The sequence below is a fragment of the Zeus faber genome (genome assembly GCF_960531495.2).
Source record: "Zeus faber genome assembly, chromosome: 2".
Taxonomy (NCBI): Eukaryota; Metazoa; Chordata; class Actinopteri; order Zeiformes; family Zeidae; genus Zeus; species Zeus faber.
The window spans coordinates 27,535,034-27,545,623 of record NC_137189.1 but is presented as its reverse complement, the minus strand read 5'-3'; positions in this window follow the sequence as shown (position 1 = coordinate 27,545,623).

Here is a 10,590-nt window from a genome sequence, read left to right as displayed (position 1 = left end):
AGTTAGACGTTAAAACTAAAAACAAGTCTGTTTTGTGGCAGTTTATCGCATCGACAGTCTCAAAGGATCAAGAACAACGACTTTATTTGCAAAATACGTGGACATTCTTTCAACCGTGCTGCTAGAAGCAGTGGCTGGGTTAGGATCCAAGGTAGTTCCAAGACCTGCCTGGCTTTAGGGAGATGGCAGCAGTGCGAGTTTGGGAGGGAGTCTCCTAGATAAACATGAACTACCTCCAAAATGCAAAAAGCACTGGAAGCAGCCAAGTTGTTACTCCAAAGCTCTTCATCACAGTCCAAAGTTTAAAGGAGGAAGAAACTTTGAGAAGGGAAAGCTGCACTTCGCTTTGAGAAGAAGTTCATATTTACTCAGGTTTTGATCACATGACGTTTGGCTTTTGGTTTGATGTTCTGTTGAGCAGGGTTGAGGTAATTACTCACAACTACCCCTGATTTTTTTAAATTTTTACTTTTTGTTGTTGTTGCCATTCTGGTAAGGAGCAAATGGTGGGGACTCGTCGCCCAATGTTCCAGAAGGAACGGGAGGAACTGAACTGAACTGAACTGACTGTTGTTGTTGTATATTTCAGAGATGAAGTCTCGTCGCCCGTGTACATACATATTAATATACATAATGTGATGTGATCTACTCTTTTAGAACATCCTATGCTCTGTCTGGGTCACACTGTACACTGTACACAATGTACAGGGCAAATTCTAAAGTTTGGTGGTTTGTGGTTGTTTTTCCTGGTTTGGTCCCATTAGTTCCCCTGAAACCTCTTCAGAAAATGCTATCAGCCAAAGAGACTAACAATACATACAAGAACAGTAGTGGGACTAACTGTACATCACAGTCTTCTTCAGCGAAAGCCTTCAATGGGGTCAAGGGGGACTAACAGTGATCGGACTAATAGGGGCTAAGATCTTTGAGCCACTCAAAACACCTTCACTATAGGATGGATTGGAACTCCCTACATCACTCCCTGACCTCACTGAGGCTCTTACAGCTAATTGAAGGGGAATCCGTGTCACAATGTTCCAAAAGTCTCCTGGAAAACCTTCCATGGAAAAATAGAGGTTGTTGGAGGAGTAACAAACACCACATTAGCACCCATCGTTTGGACAGAGCAGCGGTCCACATCCTTTGGCCATCAGTTCAACTAGTTCCTTTCCAGTATTTTACTTCCAGTATTTTACTTTCAGCTTGTTTTTACTTGTTGTTAGGTCGACTCTTTGTTCAGTATAGGTTCTTCTGCTGCAGTCCTACTGTTCCGCCCTGGCCCGGCTGCCGGCCCACAAACAGGACTTTTAGTCAGAATCTAATTATACCAAACAGCCGCTCACATAAAAGGTGGCAGCCGTTGGCGGGTGAATGGAATCCCAGATGTCTCAGAGTCTCTGTCGCTCGGAGGGGGGAGGATGGGGGGTATTATTTATTCCCCCCCTTCCTACACTAAGACTTTGGTCAGTCGTGTGCCTGCATTCCCTCGTCCTCTCCACCACCACCAGGCTCTGGGTTGGAGCTGGACCAGGGCCCACTCCCCTGGCACCTGCCTTCCTGGGCCCGGGGCCAAATGCCACCAGCCTACCAACGCACCTTTTTGTTACTCAGTGCCGCCGCTTTCACATTTACATTTACATTTAGTCATTTGGCAGACGCTTTTATCCAAAGCGACTTACAAGGGAGAATAACATTCAGCTACATTGCGACAGAGATTAGTGTAACAACAACATTGGTGTAACAATAAATACTGCAAGGTGGTGCAAAGTAATTGTAGATTAGGACAGGAGGTACTCACTGAAGAGCTGGGTCTTCAGGTGCTTCTTAAAGACAGAGAGGGAGGTCCCCGCTCTGGTCATTTTTGGCAGCTCGTTCCACCAACGTGGAACTACAAATGAGAATAGCCTGGATTGCCGTGGCTGTATGGCCGGCAGAGCCAGGCGACGCTCATTTGACGAGCGCAGCATCCGGGGGGCAACATGTGCTCTTACAAGAGCATTTAAGTAGGCGGGAGCATTCCCAACAATCACTCTGTAGGCCAGCATAAGAGACTTGAACTTGATGCGGGCGGCTACAGGTAACCAGTGGAGCTCGATGAGCAGCGGAGTGACATGTGCCCTCTTTGGCTGGTTGAACACCAGTCGCGCCGCCGCAAATTCCCCCAAATACTCCCCCGGTGGCTCGGCTTGGGCGTCTTGTCGGGACAGGCGGGCCAGAGCAACACTGGGAACTGAGGGCTGGAGAATTCAGGATTAAATTAAATAGCATGGAGCCCAACACAGTGTCATAATCAACAAAACAAAAGAAAAACGAATAGAAGGAATTTTTGGTTTATTATGTCTTTATATTGGTGAATTAAACTATCAAATCAAATATTTGTCTAGATATTGACATAATAGTGGATTCCCTCATCAGTTCCCTATAGAGTAGAGTGTACAGAAGAGTAGCGGTAGAGTAGAGATCGTGTAGTGGGAAGTAGAGTAGAGAGAGGTAGAGGTTAAGAGGAGGGGTTAGAGTAGAGGGAGGTAGAGTGGAGGTAGAGAACAGTAGAGTAGAGGGACTTAGAGTAAAGGCAGTTTAGAGGCAGAGTAGAGGGGGGTAGAAATAGAGTAGAGGAACGTAGAGGTAGAGTACTTTAGAGACAGATTAGAGGGAGGTAGAGTAGAGACAGCAGAGGAAGAGTACTGTCTACTGTCAAGAAATAGCCATTGACATGATCAATTCAAGATACCAGCCATCAACCTAATATGTGATTTAGTGACTTCCAGGTTCCTGTTTCATCTGGGGATTGTTATTTTGCCCACTTCCTGTACGTCAGTGTGATGATCCTCTAGTTCTACCACAGGGTTTGGCATAGACAACTAGATATTGTGACTCCCATCAGTAACACGGGTTAAATGCCTCTGTGATCTCTGTGATAACGAATGGTTTCATATTCCAGAGGAGGGTCAGGGCCATTTACAGGCTTTGGAACCAGCTGTTGCACAGTAAGAACATTCCGGAGAGGAAGGGAATGTGTGGAGTGGGAGACGGGAATGCCAGACATCTGAGAGACCCTGGATCAGGCAGATGGAGGAGGGGAGATGGAGGACGAGATAGAGGGAGGGTCAGATCGGCCTGTCTGGTCACGCAGCGGAATGCCAACATAGGCTAATATTCTCTGACTGATTTCCCCAGACACACACACACACACACACACACACACACACACACACACATACAGACACACACACAGACACACACACACACACACCCACACACACACACACACACACACACACACACACACACACACACACACACACACACACACACACACACACACACACTGACCAAATGGTGATGCAAGACCCGCAAACAATTCGTTCGCAGCAAACAATTCTCTGAAATAATGCGGAAGTCTGGAGTCATTCATTCACTTTGTGACTGATTTACTTTTAACATTCTTCTAATGCATTGGGTGGGTGGAGGTGTGATGTCACGTTGCCCTGGGCAACTGCAGGCCTGGCTCCAAACGTTAACCGGTCCCCTCTCAAAAATAAATGACCATTTTGTTCCTACCTCCCTGGTACTAAGGCTTTTTTTTTTTTTTTTTTTTTTTTTTTAGCAGAACTGCCACCAATCCTCCTCTTTGGTGAACTTTTTGACCATGTTTGGTCTAAGAACAAATAATCACTACTCCAAGAGGGGGAGAATCACCACGGGTGAAACAAATAAACGTAGAACCAAACAACAACATGTACACGGAAAAACATAAACATCGGACGACAACATGTCTCGAAAAAACAGAGTTAATTAAGTCCGGGAAAACTGGAACAGCGATTGGGCACGTGGCCTCTTCCTGTCATAGTTATGGCAGTAAATGAGGGAGAAAAAGGGAGGGATGCAACCAGGAGGGCGCTGGGGTGTGTTCAAAGCAGTGTTTGTGATGTGTCCCCATTGCTTCTGGTGAATAACCTCTGTATTATGTCATGATGGCGCCTCCGAGCAGCTGAAAGGGCCCCAAAGCCACCCTTGAGTCCAGCAGCCGCATAGAAGAAGAATCTTTGACACACTACACTACGGATGGTGAAATGTGGCCTCTGCATTTGACCCATCCTGTCCTTCCTCTGGGGGGGCAGCCAGGAGCAGTGGGCAGCATTCTATGATCCACCACAGGTAGATCGCCTCGCAGGCGAGCACCCCCATGCCCACCCGCGCCCATCCAGGTAGACGAGTGTCCTCAGCGCAGGGCACCCGCATGTTAGCCCCCACCTCCCTGCCCGGCACCTGGGGCACCTGTCGCAGAGAAGCCGCACAGCAGGAGCAAAGGCCAACAGCTGCCTCCCCAGTACTGAGGCTTTTAAAGAGTCCGTCCATCAGATGGTCCGTGTTGACTGCAACTTTTAATTCCCAAAATCCAAGTTTCTCCTCGCCTTCGCTATTCTTCACTTTTCTTTCTCCAAACTTTTCCTTCTTCTGATCCATTGATTCCGTCACTAGAGGTGGCAAAGAAAAAAAAAAAAAAAAAAAAAAAAAAAAATATATATATATATATATATATATATATATATATATATAAATTGTCTGAATATTCGTCTGTATCAACAATTTACTGACCACAACGAGTTAGGCTGCTTTAGCTAATTCACCGTGCCTTCCTTCTTGCTGTGGCAGACAACGCCACTCAACAATGGAAACAGCGCATAGAGGAGCAGCATGCAATGCAATGCTGAAATCAAACGGCTATTTCTTATAAATTACCATCTTAAAAAAGTCACTAATATGGGATTTTTTTTTTACAAAATATTCTTATGGATTACCACTTTAAGGCAGCCTTTAAACATGAATTTCAGTGGAGTAAATGACAAATGAGCAAATAATGTGTCCCAAAGTACCAATATTTTACAACTTTAACCTTAAACTTTAACGACTAAATTGTATCATCGATTCTCAAATACTACACCTTCAAGGTTTTATACTGTTGGTAAGCATTTCCCAAAATGCTTTTGCTTTTAAATCAAAGATCTAACTTCATTGTGAGTAAACCTTGCTTAATTGGATGATTTGGAGATTCCTACGGAGCCCCCAGTGTCCTCGAACTGGGGGAAAACATCCCATAATTCCATCCGATTTAGGGCCGAGTGACCCACATCTCAACAACACGAGGTCTGACGAGGAGAACAAGAAGATGAAGAGGAGTGGGAAGCGGGGTAAGGAACTGTCTTCCGTCAACCTGAGAGCTTTTTCGTTTTGTTGGCGAAGGAAACTGTTTCTTTTCGTCCATTAGAGCAGAGTTTACAACCTTTGTTCCTTCACGTCACACTTTTTACAATGAAGTAACCTCACCCAACTACTATCTTGTAAACAGTTAAACAGAAACATGTAGAACTGTGCTGATTATTTTTATGGTCTACTAAAAGTTAGTGATGCAAGACTCGCAAACGATTCGTTGGTATTGAACTAATCTTTCATCTGTTTCTGGAGTCTGGAGTCAGCCTCAAAGAGTGACTCTTCAACTCACAAACTCAAATAATTACTGAACTCAATTGAAGTCCAAGGAAAAAAAGGGTCCAAGCGTTTGTCATAATTCATACTGAATGTGACTTATTTACTTTCTCGCATGGCTGAGTCGAATAAATGGAACGACTCTTTTTGCTGAGTGACCAAATTTCAAAAAGGAGCCCAAGCTTTCATCACAGCCAATAGTCGTCGCTTTCAGAGGGAAACTTGTTCTGAAGAACACAAAGCTGCAGTTCTGCTGGAACTGATCAATTTGATTCATTTGTGCAGCCTTGCAATTTTGATCTTGCAACACGAGAGCTTGTATCAGATTTTTTTTTTTTTTTAAGTGGAATTTAAAATGTTTTCACTCCACACCGGCCACAGAGGCTTAACAACACTGCAATGGCACCCTGAGCTGAATCACCGGAGACGTCTGTGTCAACAAATAACGTTGCTTCTAGTGCTGTTAGCGCCGTTAGCGCCGTTAGCAGTGTTAGCGCTGTTTGCGCCGTTAGCGGGTTCCCTGCATGCAGGCGGAGCTGAGAGGCGAAAAGAGATAAAAATGAGATTAGATGGAGTCGTCAAATCAGGCCACGAGACGCCGAACAATAGTGTGCCTGTGGTCCCGCGGCCACGTGACCAGGAGACAATGGAGGGATGTCTGAGACGTTCGGCAGCGAGGAAAGAGGAGTAAGAAGGAGCGGAATGGAAACTCTCTCTCTTTCTGACTCTCTCTCCGTCCGTCTATTCGGTTCAATGGGAAATTGACGTATGAAAAATATAAATATAATACAATCAATGCAGATACACTAAGATACAAAAACATCATTGACTTGGAGTAATTGGATAGCCAAAAAATGCCTTTATTTGCTAAACCTATGAATATATATATATATATATATATATATATATATATATATATATATATATATATATGTATGTATGTATATATACATACATATTTGGCTTTCTGGCCCTAAGATGTGCGTCTTAACACCTTCAGAAAGTAGGAATTTAAGTGAGATTCTTACATTGATCCAATGACTAAAGAATGTCAGTGTATATGGATAAATTCAGTGCATATTCTCTCTCTCTCTCTCTCTCTCTCTCTCTCTCTCTCTCTCTCTCGCTCTCTCTCTCTCTTTCTCTCTCTCGCTCTCTCTCTCTCTCTCTCTCTCTCTCTCTCGCTCTCTCGCTCTCTCTCTCTCTTTCTCTCTCTCGCTCTCTCTCACTCTCTCTCTCTCTCTCTCTCTCGCTCTCTCGCTCTCTCTCTCTCGGCTAAGTGTCCATCAGGGTTTATGAAGTGCAAAGTGCTCTGATGGAGTGAACTGTAAATAGGACGAGCGGAGCATCCATCGAGAAAGACGTTTATAGGGAACCTAAAAGTCCACCCCTCCACCCCTCCACCCCTCCATCACTGAGGGATAGAAAGCTCTGCTGCACCTTCCCATTGGAAAAGTGCTTCGTATGTTTTGGGGTATTCAGGAGAGCAGCCAGGTCCAGTCTACTCTGCATTAGCCACAAAATGGTTTGACTCTTTCTTGATTCGGTTCTTGGCGAGTCACTCGTTATGGAGTCGTTCGATTCTGTTTTCTGTTGCTGTTTTCCTTTCGTTTTTCATCTTTCATCTTTTCCTTTGTTTCCGACTCTTTCGCCCGCTTGGTCGAGGTGGCGTCACACTCAACGATGAACGACAGGAGGAAGGGTCACTTCGGCTCCAAGATGGGAATGGAATTCTCAACACAAATCATTTAATTCTGTCAAAATGATTGATTTTGTAGGAATGCAAAGAGCAAATCAGTCACAGTCAATATTAATTATGACAATTTGTTTTATTTAACGTTCGACTGAGGGATAGGGCTAGTTCAGTGATTATTTTCAGTTTGTGAGTTGAAGACACGGCACTCATTTGCCGGAGTGACTTCCGTCTCCAGAGTCGTTTGAAAGATTTTTTCGATACGAATTGTTCGCAAGTCTTGTATCACTACTGCGTTGATGGTAGATGGCTAAAAATATTTCGTTTAAGGAGGAAAAATGTTTCGTTTTCGAACAAACAGAAAACTGAGCTGTAACTATGTTTTTAATGTGATATAAAATGGCTTTTAACAGAAGATCTGGGATTTAATTTCCCCATAATATGGAATAAAAACAAACCAGTGAGGAGTCTGAATGCACTCTTATTTTGAAGTGTCAGTTAGAGAAGCTGCTACAGTTTGATGAACAGTGGTTTTGGTGTGTGAGTGTCAGTAGCAGCACTGACCATTACTCTGTGACGAAAATAACTTCACACATTTTTAGAGAAAATCTAGTCCAGTTGTCAGTCTTCTCACTCACATGGTATTATTATTATTATCATTATAATAATAATAATAACTATAATAATAATAATAATAATAATAACACTGTTTATTAGGGGTCCATCCAATAGGACGGTAACGGAATTAGTGAAAAACCGACCAAATTTGTCCAGAAGTAGCCGAATGGTCATACATCACTGACACGCCAAAGTTCTAAAACTTCCGGTTCAGTGGTGGAGTGAGATGAGTTTGTGGAGTAAGACACTTTGTGACATGATCGTCCAAGTCGCTTTATATGTGCAGGTTGTGGCTACGAATGTCAATTCGCACTGTTGTGAGCGCACAGTAGTGATTACAAACTGCGCGTGTGTGTGTGTGTGTGTATCACCTGCTTGACGTCGGCAGGGCATTTTCTTTGGTATTTTATTATTTTGCCCTTTTTGTAAATATAAACACATTCCGTTCCGTCCAACCCGGTGCCATATACCTCCTTATTTTGCGGCATTCGAGCCAGTTGTAACACGCAAACAGTAGAAGTCCAAAATGGTCAGAACATTTTCCATGTTTGTGTACTCACACATGGAGCTCGCTTGCAGCTCCAGAGCAACGGATCCGAATCGCTGTGGGGATGGCGCAGTTTGAGCAGCCACACCTGTCCTGGGTCTAGGTAATTGGGGCCCAGGATCAGAGTGGCTGCATACCCGTTGCTCATTGGTTGGTCTAACGAGCAACAGGTAAAAGCCCCATCCCCACACTCACTCAGGAGAGGAGCCCTGTCATGACACGTGTCCATCTGCTCCTGGGCTTATTCCACCTAGCCCACCCTCTACAATAAACTGTGTGTCTGAAACCCTGTCGTCTGTGCCTCTGTGCCGGAGGTCGCTGAAAACACCACTTGGGTGGCGTGTGGTAGGCGGAACTGTGTTGTTGGGAACTTCCACACACGATGATTTCCTTCCACAGAGACACCGTGAGGCAGGACGCTGTGGACTACAGGTAGCAGACAGCCACCGTCTCATTTTTAGGTTAAAGGCTATAATATTTTTGCGTGTCACCAGGACTCGAAAAACTCCATTCACCATGTCATTACGTGAGTTGATGCTGCATTCATAGGAAACTCTGAAAATTGTACTTGTTTTAGACATAATGCTGATGTAAAGAGGAGCGACTGCGTGAACTAATGCTACGTTCCATGGGAACTCTAAAACGTTGTAATTGGTGTTGATAATGGACTCCGTGCATCGTTGCCTTCAGCTATATTTATTATTAATCTACTTGGCATTTTTCGGGCTAAAAGTGTCTAGAACATGACAATCGCCAAATCCACGGACATGGTTGAGGTGTCGTTGGAACCCAGGCGTTTTAGATGTCTTGTGGTGCAAGTTTCATCCACATCAATTTACATTTGAAGCAGGAATTAGTGAAAAAACATTGCAAATTTACTGGAAGTTGAAGAACGTTGGCACAACTTGATTAGCTTGTGGAGCGAGGCGCTTTGTGGGATCATGAACCAATGGGTGCTCGTTCTCATTCAGAGAGTTGCGCTGTGTAGACCCGGTTGCTTTTGCGTAGTATTTATGCTTGTTCGCGACGACAGACCGGAGGAGCCAATGTAAGCTCTGAAAATCGTAACTCGTGCTGCGTTTCACAGAACCCCACAGAACCCCCGAAAACTGTATACATGAAATGATGCTGTTTTAATCCCAGGATCAGGCTACAAGATATTTTTGTCTTTCACGATGGTCACCATGTCTGTAACAAACTGTCAACAAACATGGCTACAGAAGCGCTCCTCCAAAAATGAGATGCTGGCGGCCTTGTGTTCCGAAAAAAAGATCAGATCGTTTGGACGATCTGCGTCGGCAACGCACGTACAATGTGAATCTGTTTCGGTTGCCACCGCAGCGTCTCCCCGGGCCTCCCGGACGGACTCTGCTCCCTCCACTTCTCTTCACCATGTTTACATACAGGTACGTATGTGCACCAGAGAGAGGGCACTCTTGTCATCCTATTGGTCAACGTCAAGCAACGCGTCGTAGGAGTTCACTCAGACTGGGCAGGAAAATACAAAAAAAAATCGGACGTGCTGGACCTTTCGTTGGAGTGGTCACCGATTATGTCGCGCTACACGGGACGCCCGTTCGTCGTTCCCAACGTTCATATTCGGGCCCAAAGCTGGAAATGTGGCGGCCACGACAAAATCTGGTCAAATTCCGACTGAATTTGTGTAGTCTGAAAACTGTAATATGTACATAACGCAACTAAACTGGACCCCATTTATTGCAGCCTGCAGCTAGATTTGTTATCGTTTTTTAAATTTTAAATTACATTTTTTCAAACCAGTCCCAGTTAAAACACACAGAGCAGAGTTTACCTTCAGACTCATTTTACATTTGGCATCGTGGGAGAAGTTCTAGTTCCGGCCTCGGAGGGCGTGACACCAAGGAGGGAACAAACGGGGGAACAAACAGAGGAAAGAAAAGAGGAAAGAAAAGGTGTGGGGAAAGAGGATCCTGGGAACCGGGACAGGTTGAAAACCAGTTTCACACTGGGATCAACTTCCTCTACAGGGGGTCGAGTGTCAAAAAGTATAACAACCGTGTTTAAGAGTGAGAATGAGATTAAAATGGAGCAGGAGATCCTCGTTGATGACTGATCAGTGATCCATGCAAGGTGAAAAAAGGGTTCTCAGTTTGATATATCACTGCTACGTAATGTTTATAATCTGGACAGAATTTAGATCCAAACTGAAGTGTTTTGAACCCGGTCCTAAATTTTCCTTCCATTCGGAATAATATTCTATGAGAGA